The following is a 13,088-nucleotide window of genomic DNA, read 5'->3' as shown; positions in this document are numbered from 1 at the left end:
AATACATTGATTTTGATAACTGTAGAAATACATATATCAATATTGATGGTTTCGGTGAAGATGAGAAGCCAATCAAGCTGGAAGAATCAATTGACTCATCCTTTGGAAACTCTGTCTGTAATGTTTTAGGATCTACCTTGTGTTTAGCTGTAGTTGCACCACAGATGCCTGATTATCATCCAAGATTGACGTGCTCGTTTTGTTCTCAGAAGGGTCATGAACTATCAAGATGTTACAAGTACAAACATCAATTGAGGCACGCCAACAAACTTCAACGAAGAGAAAATCAGTTAGCAAGGAAGCTTAAACTTGCTCAGAAAACCGCTGAGGTATGTAGGATTTTATCTTCGTCTAAGAAGTTAGTTTCCAAAAACAAAACAAGACCATTAGAGAAGAAGACATGTTCAGATCATTTTGATAGACAGAGGTCAGGAGATTCCTCTCAAGAGGACATTGGTGGACAAATTGTTGTTCACCACAACACAAATTAATTGTGTTGACTGGTAAATCTTGTCTCATGTGCATGTTCAAAAGAGACAAGGTTGTGAACGCACAGGCTTTAGGAAAAGGTTTTTTCCTAGGGTTGTTCTTTTCTGTCTGTCAAATAAAAGGAAGGGTTATTTTCGACAATTTTACTCTTTATAGGGTTTAGAGTTGGACGTCCACGAACCTGTTTAAAGGTTGCGAACCCTACATTCCCTTTTCCTCTCTGATGTCCTTTATATCTTAAGACTGCTTGTTGAGATTGTGAATTCCACTCACAAAAATCAGTTGTTTATAATTGTTCCCTAAAGCATCATGTCTTTGGATGGAAAGGATGTCAATATGATTGTTAAGCCATCAATCAAGGAAAAAGAGATATCTCCAGTAACTCCGTCCTTGAAAAGAAAAAGGAGGAATACAAGAAAGCCAAGGGTTGTCCCTTCTAACTCTCAGAAATTTTCCGATGTTCTTGATGAGTTGAAGGAAGTAAGAAAGGAGATTCGTGAAATAAAGGCTTGCATTTTAAGATCTTTGGAAATTCAAAAATCCCTGGTTCGACATCATCAGCCAAGACGGTATGTTGATATTAACTCCTATCTTCACGAACCTTATGTACCAATGGCTGTTGACGACAAGGAGTTAGGGAATGATAAAGAATTTCTCAAAGATATTGTTGCCTAGTAAGTCTTCTTTTTGGCTTAGTTGGAAGAATAACTAGTGCTTTGAATAGCGATGATTGTGACTACGCATAGCTATTATTTTTCATCTTCTTGTTTTTAGGTTTTTGGTTTAAATTCTAATACTATTTGGAGGATGATGTTTTGCAGTATTTAATCTTTATGATTTGTTATATTGCAATTTGTTATGGGATATTGGTGTTTACGTCCGTGAACTATGTTGTCCCATATTTTGCCAAAAGTAAAGTCGTTCATGATCGGTATTCATTTATTGATTAAGGAATGAATGGACTTTTGACATTTACAAAAGTTAAGCCTATATTGTCAATCTTTAACGGAAGATAGGTTAAAATCTTTTGTATCCAAGGATTATTGCTATTGTATATGCTTGTGCAACTGAATGAATCCTTGTGTATTCCACGGTTTTGATCTTCATTGATCCATCTTTTTTTGTATTAATGTATCTTATGTTGAGCACGATATAACCAAGTTGATTATTTTGGATTAGCTTTGTTGGTTGTTCCGTGAGATACTTTATGTTGAGAATTTAGAACTAAATTAATCATCTTGTTTGGTTATTTAGTTATTACTCCATAAGTTCTCTTGTGTTGAGTATATGAACGATTAAGCCAATCACTCTCTTGTATGGTTATCTTAGTCGTTGCTCCGTAAGTTTACTTATGTTGAGAAAAATCAATTAAATTGGTCACTTGTGTGGTTAGTTTGATTATGTATTCCGATTAAATTATTCATGGGTTTACTTATGAAGAATTTGATTGAGTTTTGGATATAAAAATCATTCTCATGGTTTTGGTGTCCAATAAAAATCCTTCTTTTCTCTTGAAATTAAGGTCGCTCGTTGTTTTTCTTTCGGGAATGACATCAAATGGGGGAGAGTTCTTTTGAACTTGTGCTTAATGGTCGGGGTGTGCGGCTGTGGAATTTTAGAGGGGTTATCTTCTATCTTTAAAACTCCTTGATGAATGTTGTTAACTTCGGCTATATGATTGCATCTAAATAAGATGATGTGTGTTTCATTCTCTCAGTCATGAAATATCTCTTACGGAAATTTCATTATGATCCCGTTCTTGTACCTTTGCCAATTTTATTGACAAAAATGGGGAGAATTAATATGTAGTTCACACTACAAATACATATGGTTTTCGGATCATTGTGTAAGGGGGAGTGGTTTTCATGTGATGGAGTATTGACTAAGGGGGAGTGATACATATCACCATAGTATTATTGTTGAAGTTGTGATACAATTGAACTTTGACACTGTGTAATAATACTATGACACTGTATAACAATGATCGAGACCGATGCTTTCTCATTTTTATAGCTACGGATCTTCAATAACGGTGATGCTAAACTTACAACCTTTGGGATCATTGGAGTACTTGGAAGTGACGAAGATTTCGAGGAATGTTGAAGATTAGACATGTGGAATAGGAGCTACTAAAGTTTCATTATCTTTTTTGTATTTCATATGTATTGATAGTTTTGTCACTAAAATTGACAAAGGGGGAGATTGTTAGAGCACTTCTCGGTCAAACTCGCATGCGTTGCTATCTCAAGCATGTTTGTCAATGTTAGTGATCAAAACTATAAGTCTTGATTTCTAGTCTCTTATAGCTAAGTCTCGGACTAGGATAGTAAGTGTAGTTAAGCTCAAGGACTTCATGGAGATTCATCATACAAGTAGAAGATCTACTCAAGGAACCGGTGGAACTTCTCGACAAAAAGGTATGTGGAGACTTGAACTTATCTGTCACTTAAAAGTCTATCTATTCTATCTCCTACTCTTTGAGACAAAAGTCGTATGCTATATATATATATATATATATACCAGATTATGCACAGTTGGCATTTCGAGCAGAGTATACCTCGCCTATCTATATATCGAAATATGTGTTGGTAAGCTTTTCGCTTCGACCAAGTTTATCTTTACCTAGTGACGAAAGTCATGATGTGTTTCAATCACTTTGAAAATTGCTTTGACGAGAAATGGTGTAACAACTACAGAACGTCCTCTAAGAATGTTTCAATTATTGGAATGAGAGTTTAGATTACATAACCAATGGATTCCTTGAACCGAAGTTATCGAACTTTGTTGATCAAGAGAACCGGAAGTATGGCAAGTGCTAAGTCCGCGAACTTCCGAAGTTCTCAAACCCGAGAATTTTTGCTGGAGTTGACAAACTACTTGCGTGAGCCAAGTCCGCGAACCCAGTCCGCGAACCGGCAAAGTTCTCATCCCGAGAATTTCTGTTGGAGTTTGTAAAATCTGTCCGGTGTCTTAAGTCCGCGAACCTAGTTTGCGAACTTGAGAAGATTGTATATTTAAAGATGATTTCTGAACTTAATCTTAAAATACAAAGGAATGCTTTTGCAAACCGTGGCTATTAAAGTTCAAGAATCATCTTTGCTTCAATTGTGTCTTGTGTAGTTACATAATATTTCCTTGCAATTGAACAACTCTCTTAACTAGTTCATTTGAGTCATTTGAACTAGTTATGGTGAAGAAGAACATGGTTGGTATGAAATGCTCATATGGTTAACCTTTCGGTTAAACTATTATTGAACAAACAATGCGCACGTTTGGGTACGGTTAACAAACCTAGAAGCGTGCAGTTCATTTGTGTATAACAAGCTAAGTTTTTGATCTAACAGTTGAGAAATATTAGCTTGAATCTAAATCAGGTTTTCATCTAATGGTGGATATTGATTGCTTTTTAACTAAGGAAAAACCCTGATTTGAAAGGCTATGTAAGGGGACATCTAGCAACTCTGCAAAACTAATCCCAACACCTTACGTGTGATACTAGTTTGCGTGCTAGAGTCGGTTCTCCTTTAACCTTTGGTTTTCTTCTTTTAAAACTAGGTTAACGACTTAAAGACTTCATCTGGATTGTGAAGCCAGACTGATACTACTTTTATCCTAGTTGTGTGATCTGATCTTGCATCTTCTATCGTAACAGTACAATCATATTGATTTCTTGAGATTGTTTGATTTTTCCGATAGGCAAGATATAAAAGTAATCACAAACATCTTCGTCTCATTGTTTGTGATTCCGCAACATCTTGTTTCTCTATGATACGATTAAGATTGTTGTGAGGTGATTGATTAATCTAGGCTGTTCTTCGGGAATATAAGACCGGATTATCAATTGTCTCCTGTTCGCCTTGATTATTATCAAAAGACGGAACAAAAACTTTAGGGTTTTTCTGTGGGAGACAGATTGATCCTTTGATAGACTTGTCTATGTGAGACAGATTTGTTTATTGTTAAAGCCTGCGATTTTTGGCCGTAGCAATTCTTAGTTGTGGGTGAGATCAGCTAAGGGAATCAAGCGCGCAGTATCCTGCTGGGATCAGTGGCGTAGGAGTACAACTATACCTTGGATCAGTGGGAGACTGATTGGGGTTCAACTATAGTCCAGTCTGAAGTTAGCTTGGAGTAGGCTAGTTCTATAACGGCTTAATACTGTGTATATTCAATCTGGACTAGGTCCCGGGGGTTTTCTGCATTTGCGGTTTCCTCGTTAACAAAATTTCTGGTGTCTGTGTTATTTCAGTTTCCGCATTATATTGTTTATCTTTATAATTGAAATAATACAGGTTGTGCGTTTAGATCATCAATTAGATTAATCCAACCTTTGGTTGTTGATTATCATTGATTGATCCTTGGACATTGGTCTTTGGTATCGTCCAAGTTATTCCTTGTATTTGATTAGAACTTGCAGGATCTGCTTGAATAAATCAAATCAAGAGAGAGATATAAACTCGTTGATATACTTTTAATTGATTGAGTCTTGTTGATTCTCTTGAAAGTATATTCGAGTTTGTCCATACAGATTGCTAAGCGAAATATTGGGTGGTGTTGTTAGACCACAGCTTTTTCAGGAAATAACCTAGATAATCTCTCCCAAAATCACTGGTTGGGAAGCTTAAGATCTTTGATCATGAGCATTCATCCAAATCTAAGGATGTTGCGTTTAAAGCACAAAAGGACACTAAATTACTTGATAAAAGTAAGAAAGTGTATATCTCTGAAGACGATCGCTCTGAGACTGATTCATCAGATGAAGATCTTGAAAAATCAGCCTTGATGATCACAAGACAGTTTAGCGACCTTCTGTTGAAGAGAAGTAAACGGTTCTCCCGAGATAAGCCTAAAGCATCAGTAAAACCTCATAATCGTGTTCCTCTTAAAAATAGGGATATTGATGAAACTGATGATGAGGATATGCCTCAGTGCTTTAAGTGTAAAGGATTTGGTCATTTTGCAAACGAGTGCCCAAATCGTAAAAAATACACTGGGAACAAAGGTCTTGCTGCAACTCTTGATGAAATGTCTGACATCTACGATTCTAATGAAGACGAGAAATCAAGTGTTGCACTTCTTGGTGAAAATATTGATTTGGATAATTGTAGCAATACATACATCAACCTTGATATTCTTTCAGAAGAAAACCCAACTAATCTGGAAGAAAAAATTGACCCATTCTTTGGAAACTCTATATGTGATGTTTCAAGTTCCACCATGTGTCTATCTGCTTGCACATCTCTGAATCCTGATTTTTATCCAAGATTGACATGCTCATATTGTTCTCTAAAGGGACATGAACTTTCAATGTGTTACAAGTACAAACACCAATTGAGGCACGTCAACAGACTTCAACGAAGAGCAAATCAATTAGCAAATAAGCTTAAACTTGCTCAGAAGAAAGCTGAGGTATGTAAAATTTTATCTTCATCTAAGAATTTAGTTTCCAAGGATAGACCAAGGCCATTAGAGAAGAAAGTATGGTCAAGTCTTTTTGATAGACAGAAGTATGTGGATTCCTCTCGAGAGGAAAATGGTGGACAAATCGTTGTTCACCGCAACACAAATTGATTGTGTTGTTTTGGAAATCTTGTCTCATGTGCCTGATCAAAAGAGACAATATTTTGTAGTTCTCAGGATTTAGGAAAAGGTTGTTCTCTTCTTTTCTTATTTTTTTTGTAATCCCTGTCTATCAATAAAGGAGGGTTATTCTCGATAATTCTACTCTCTTTAGGGTTCAGAATTGTGTGTGCACGAACCTGTTAAAGGTTAACCCTACATTCTTTTTTCCTTCCTTGAAACTTCTTTTTTATCTCAAGACCACTTGTTGAGATTGTGATTTCCTCTCACAAACCCATACACCTATGGATGCTCCAAGTACCATGTCTTCTGATGGAAAGGATGTTAATATGATTTTCAAGCCACCAATCATGAAGGAAAAAGAGAAATCTATGTTAGCTCCGACATTGAAAAGAAAAACAAGGACTGTGAGGAAGCCTAGAGTTGTTCCTGTTAGAGCATATCTCGGTCGACCTCGCATGCGTTGCTATATCAAGCATGTTTGTCAATGTTAGTGATCAAAACTATGAGTCTTGATTTCTAGTCTATTATAGCTAAGTCTCGGACTAGGATAAAAAAAGTGTAGTTGAGCTCAAGGACTGCATGGAGATTCATCATACAACGACGAAGATCTACTCAAGGAACCGTGGAACTTCATCAACAAAAAGTTATGTGGAGACTTGAACTTATCTATCACTCAAAAGTCTATCTATTTTATCTCCTACTTCTTATGAGACAAAAAGTTGTATACTATATATACTGGATCATACACATTTGACATTTCAAGCTGATTATTCACTACTTATCTTTTTCTCGAAAGCGTGTGTTGGTAAAGAGTTTCACTTTGATCAAGTTTATCTTCACCTAGTGACGAAAGTCATGAAAAGTTTCAATTACTTTGAGAATTGCTCTGAAGTGAAACGGTCTGTGAATAACGGCTATATAACGTCCTCTGAGAATGTCTCAATGATTGGAATGAGAGTTTAGATTACATAACCATGTATTCCTTAATCCGAAGTTTTCGAACTTTGTTGATTGAGAGAAACCGGAGGAATTGGATTTGCCAAGTCCGCGAACTCAGTCCGCGAACTGATGAAAGTTCTCTTGCCTAGATTTTCTGCTGGGATTATCCAAAAACTCGTTTGCGTGTTTAGTCCGCGAACTCAGTCCGCGAACCTAGTCCGCGGACTGGCGGAAGTTCTCTTTCCGAGAATTTCTGCTGAGTTTGGAAAACTAAACCGATTAACTTAAGTCCGCGAACTTGTTTGTGAACTTAAGAGGTTATGATCTAAAGATCTGCTCTGAACATGAAACATTAAATTACTAAGGAATGCTTTATGCAAACCGTGGCTATAACGTTCATGAGCCGATTCAATCGAATCAAATCATCTTTGTTTCAATTATGTCTTGTGTAGTTACATAAGATCTCATAGCAATTGCACAACTCTTTAACTAGTTCATTTGAGTCAATTGAACTAGTTATGGTGAAAAAGAACAAGGTTAATATGAAATTCTCATATGGTTAACCTTTTGGGTTACTATGTTGAACCAACGTACACGTACACGTTTGGGCATGGTTTTCATGAACCCAGTAAACGTCTACCCAAGTGTGTGTGACAAGCTAAGTTTTCGATCTAACGGTTGAGAAATATTAACGTGAATTTAAATCAGGTTTTCATCTAACGGTGAATAAGGATTTCTTTGTAACTAAGGCAAAACCCTGATTTGAAGGCTATATAAAGGAGACATCTAGCATTGTGCAAAACTAATCCCCACACGTCTGTGTGCTGCTAGTGCGCCCGCTAGAGTCGATCTTCATTAACCTTTGATTTTCTTCTCTAAAATCAGGTTAACGACTTAAAGACTTCATTGGGATTGTGAAGCCATACCGATACTACTTTATCGTAGTTGTGTGATATGATCTTGCATCTTCTATCGTATGAGTACAATTGATTGATTTGCTTGAGATCGTGAGAGTTCTCCGATAGGCAAGATAAAGAAGTCACAAACATCTTCATCTCACTGTTTGTGATTCCTCGACAATCCGCTTGTGTAGTCAGGAAGGATTGTAGAGAGGTGATTGATTAATCAAGGTTGTTCTTCGGGAAAATAAGACCGGATTATCAATTGGTTCCTGTTCACCTTGATTTTGTATCAAAAGACAGAACAAAACCTAGGGTTTGTCTGTGGGAGAGAGATTTATCCTTTTATAGACTTTTCTGTGTGAGACATATCTGTTTATTATCAAGTCTGTGATTTTGGGTTGCAGCAACTCTTGGTTGTGGGTGAGATCAGCTAAGGGAATCAAGTGCGCAGTATCCTGCTGGGATCAGAGGCGTACGAGTACAACTGTACCTTGGATCGGTGGGAGACTGATTGGGGTTCAACTATAGTCCAGTCCGAAGTTAGTTTGTAGTAGGCTAGTGTCTGTAGCGGCTTAATATAGTGTGTATTCAACCTGGACTAGGTCCCGGGGGTTTTCTGCATTTGCGGTTTCCTCGTTAACAAAATTTCTGGTGTCTGTGTTATTTCTTTTCCGCATTATATTTTATATAATTGAAATAATACAGGTTGTGCGTTCGTGATCATCAATTGGAAATCCAACCTTTGGTGGTTGATTGATATTGATTGATCCTTGGACATTGGTCTTTGGTACCGTCCAAGTTATTCTTTGTATTTGATAAAGACTCGCTAATGGTTTTAGCTTGAGTAAAAATCAAATCAAGAGAGAGATATTAACTCCTTGAGATACTTTAATCTAGATTGAGTATGACTGTTGATTCTCTATCAAAGTATTTCGGAGTTAGTCCATACAGATTGCTAAGCGAAATATTGGGTGGTGTTGTTAGACCCACGCTTTTTCAATTGGTATCAGAGCAGGCAAACACATTAAAGACCTCAAAAGTATGTGTTTGTAGCGATTTGACTATATGGACTATAAAGTCTCAATAGACGCTTCACCAGGTTTAAAAAAACAACCTCAAGAAAAGGTCTGACAAACTGGTGTCTCTTCAAAAAGGGTTGGATGAACAAATCCGGATCAACTATGGCCTTGTTGCAGAAATTGCAGTTCTTAAGGATTTGATATCTGGAAATACTCCCTTTGAGAAGTTGAAAAATCTCATTTGTTCCTCTTTCAAGAAAAGTCATAAATCAGATAGTAATCAACGACAGAATGTTGAGAAAACTGATATGACAAGGAACCAGTCAGACAATCTTCAAAGCATAGGCTCATGTTGTGATCCATCCGATCATATACATCAAGCTTGTATGTCCTTTCAAAAGAGTCTTAACGTTGCAAGTAATCTTTGTAAGAAAGCTAAACAACTGTATGATTCTCTAAAAGTTCATACAACACTCGAAACTCTAAATGAGAAGTACTAGTAGTATGGGTGCCTTTGCTTTAAGATCCACATCTCCCTTTCAATGGTTTCTTGATAGTGGATAGTCGACATATGACAGGTGATCTCACTTGGTTTGTTTCGTCTGTTGACTATGAAGGAGGTCCTGTAACATTCGGAGATGGAAGTTGTTGCTACATTAGCAAAAAGGGAATCAAGCTCGGTGTTCCAGAAATCCATGATGTGGTATACGTTAAAGGTATGACTGCTAATCTTCTTTCTATTAGTCAAATTTGCGACAAGGGCCATCGAGTTGTCTTCAATGCGAATGGATGTGACATTGTTGACAAATCTGGGAAAGTGATTTTTCAAGGAACTCGTGGTAAAAACAACTGTTATCTTCTTGATACTCAGTTTAGCAACCGTTGCAATTTGACTAAGGTGGAATCTACACATCTTTGGCATGAGCGTTTTGGTCACATCAATTATCGCCTTCTAACTAAGATCATTAACAAAGAACTTGTTAGAGGCATTCCCAAAATCAATGCAAAGATTGAAGGTGTATGTGGTGCCTGTCAAAAGGGTAAGCAAACGAAAGTTCACCACAAATCATCTCGAGATATTCTCACTAAAGCTCCACTTGATTTAATTCATATGGACCTCTTCGGACCAATTCAACAACCCACTGTTGCCGGTAAGAAGTATGCTTTAGTTATGGTAGATGATTACACCAGATTTACTTGGGTTGCATTCCTATCCCATAAGAATGAAACCCTAGTGAATTCAAGATTATTGTTAAAAGGATCCAGAACGAACAAGGTCGCAAACTAAAGAAAATTAGAAGCGATCGTGGCACTGAATTCAAAGACACCAATGTATTTGAGTTCTGTGACGAACTGGGGATCATTCAACAATACTCACCACCAATTACTCCTCAAGCTAATGGAGTTGCTGAAAGAAAGAATAAGAACATCCAGGAAATGGCCAGGGTAATGCTCCACAACAAAAACTTACCTTTAAGATTTTGGGGAGAAGTTGTCTTTACAGCATGTTACTTGATCAACCGTGTGTATTTACGGTCTAAAACCCTTAACACTCCTTATGAGTTATGGTATGGAAGGAAACCCAACCTACACTATCTCAGGGTGTTTGGAAGTAAGTGCTATATTCTGAAAGATCGAGAACAGAAAGGGAAATTCGACACCAAAAGTGACGAAGGTATCTTTCTTGTCCATGCTTCTGATAGTCGTGGTTTTCGAGTTTTTAATCTCAGAACTCAAGTCATGATGGAATCTGCTAATGTTATCATCGACGACATTAGTAACTTTCGTCAAGATAGTCTTCCTGCTGAATTGCCTCCAACTGAGACAATTGAGAAAGTCAAAGAAATTCCAGAATCAGTTGAAGTTATCCCAACTGTTATTGATCCTGACATTTCTAGTGACGAGGAGAAGAGCACTGATCAAGCCATTCCTGGTGAACAAGTACGTGTTCCTCCACGACATCTTTGGGTTCAAAGGAATCATGACCCCGACAACATTATTGGGGGAAGGGATTCTACAGCCAAAACAAGAGGTCAACTTCAAAATATATGCAATTTTGGTTGTTATCTTTCGCAGGTGGAACCAAGGAATATTGATGAAGCTCTGAAAGATCCCTTTTGGGTGAATGCAATGCATGAAGAGTTAAATCAGTTTGAAAGACAAGATGTCTGGGAACGTGTACCTTGTCCTCCAAATGTCAATATTGTTGGTACCAAATGAATGTTCAAGAACAAGTCTGATGAGTATGGCACAATTGTCATAAATAAAGCTAGACTTGTCGCTCAAGGATATTAACAGATTGAAGGAATCGATTTTGACGAAAGCTTTGCTCTTGTGGAACGTCTTGAGTCCATTCGACTTTTATTGGCCCATGCCTGCTTTCTCAAGATTAAGTTGTTTCAGATGGACATAAAATCAGCGTTCCTGAAAGGAATTTTAAAAGAGGAAGTCTATGTCGCTCAACCTAAGGGGTTCGAAAACCCTGATTTCCCAGATCATGTGCTAAAGCTCAAAAAGGCGTTATATGGATTGAAGCAAGCACCAAGAGCCTGGTTTGAGAAACTTACTACCTCTCTTATTAGAAAAGGTTTTTCAAGAGGAGGAGCTGATAAAACATTTTACCAAATGGAGTGGGAAAGATGTGGTCATTGCTCAAATCTATGTAGATGATATCATCTATGGATCAACTTCTGAAAAATTCGCAAAAGATTTCCAAGTCTCTCTTGCTAAAGAATTTGAAATGAGCAATGATGGTGAATTGAAATTCTTCTTAGGATTACAGATTCAACAACATAAGGAGGGTATTTACTTATCCCAAGAGAAGTATGCACGTAATATTGTGTCAAGATTTGGTCTGGATAAGTCGTCTCCTAAGTTGACTCCTATGCCTACTACTGGTAAATTGCACAGGGATGAGAAAAGAGCAAAAGTGGATCAAAAATTATATCGATCCATCATAGGTAGCCTTTTGTATCTTACGGCTACTAGACCTGACATTTCTTTCAGTGTTGGTTGTTGTGCCAGGTTTCAGGCGGATCCAAAAGAATCTCATCTTGCAGCTGCAAAGAGAATCATACGATACATAAATCACAATGTTGGGTATGGTCTCTCATACACTTTTGATACTAATGCTGACCTTTCTGCTTATTCTGATAATGATTGGGCAGGATGTGTAGAAGACAGAAAAGTACATCAGGGGGCTTCTACTATGTAGGTCTCAATCTTGTAGCATGGCATAACAAGAAGCAAAACTCTCAATCCCTGTCCACATGTGAAGCAGAATATATTGCTGCCGGATCATGTTGTACTCAACTCCTATGGATGAAACAGATGCTTGTTGATTATGGAATTGATACTGGAATAATGAAGATCTTTTGTGATAACTCCAGTGTGATTCGAATTACTGAGAATCCTGTTGAGCACTCAAGAACAAAGAACATTAACATAAGGTACCATTTTATTCGTGATCTTTATGAAAATGGTATCATCAGTATGGAGTTTGTGCCTTCCGAACAACAATTGGATGATATTCTCACCAAACCCTTAGACACTGCAACGTTTCAACACTTGTGGCAGTCTATTGGTGTTGTTTTGGTTCATTAAAACGTTTCATTGACTCTTGCCCCTATACTTATCCTTATCTTTTGGGCAATTGAGTCTGAAACTCCAGTAGGTACTTTCCAGTTCAGTTTCTGTAGGATTGTCGTTATTGTCTTTTTAGTATCTCTTTAGTGCTTCAAAATCCTTCTTTTCTTTCGAAATTAAGGTCTCTCTTGTTGTTATTTCGGGACTGACATCAAATGGGGGAGAGTTCTTTTGAATTTGTGCTTAATGGTAATATCTTGCGGGGTGTGCGGCTGCGGAATTTTATAGGGGTTATCTTGTATCTTAAAACTCCTTGATGAATGCATTTAGCTTCGGCTTTATGATTGCATCTAAATTAAGTTGGTATGTATTTTTTTTTTCTTTTAGTCTATGAGATGTCTCTTGTGGAAATTTCATTATGATCCCGTTCTTTTACCTTTGCCAATTTTATTGACAAAAAGGGGGAGAAATAATGTAGTTCACACTACAAATACATATGGTTTTCGGATCATTGTGTAAGGGGGAGTGGTTTCCATGATCGAGATGGAGTATTGACTAAGGGAGAGTGATA

Source organism: Papaver somniferum, chromosome 7, assembly GCF_003573695.1.
Source record: "Papaver somniferum cultivar HN1 chromosome 7, ASM357369v1, whole genome shotgun sequence".
Lineage (NCBI taxonomy): Eukaryota > Viridiplantae > Streptophyta > Magnoliopsida > Ranunculales > Papaveraceae > Papaver > Papaver somniferum.
The sequence above is the reverse complement of the archived record's forward strand: the minus strand, read 5'-3'. Positions refer to the sequence as shown.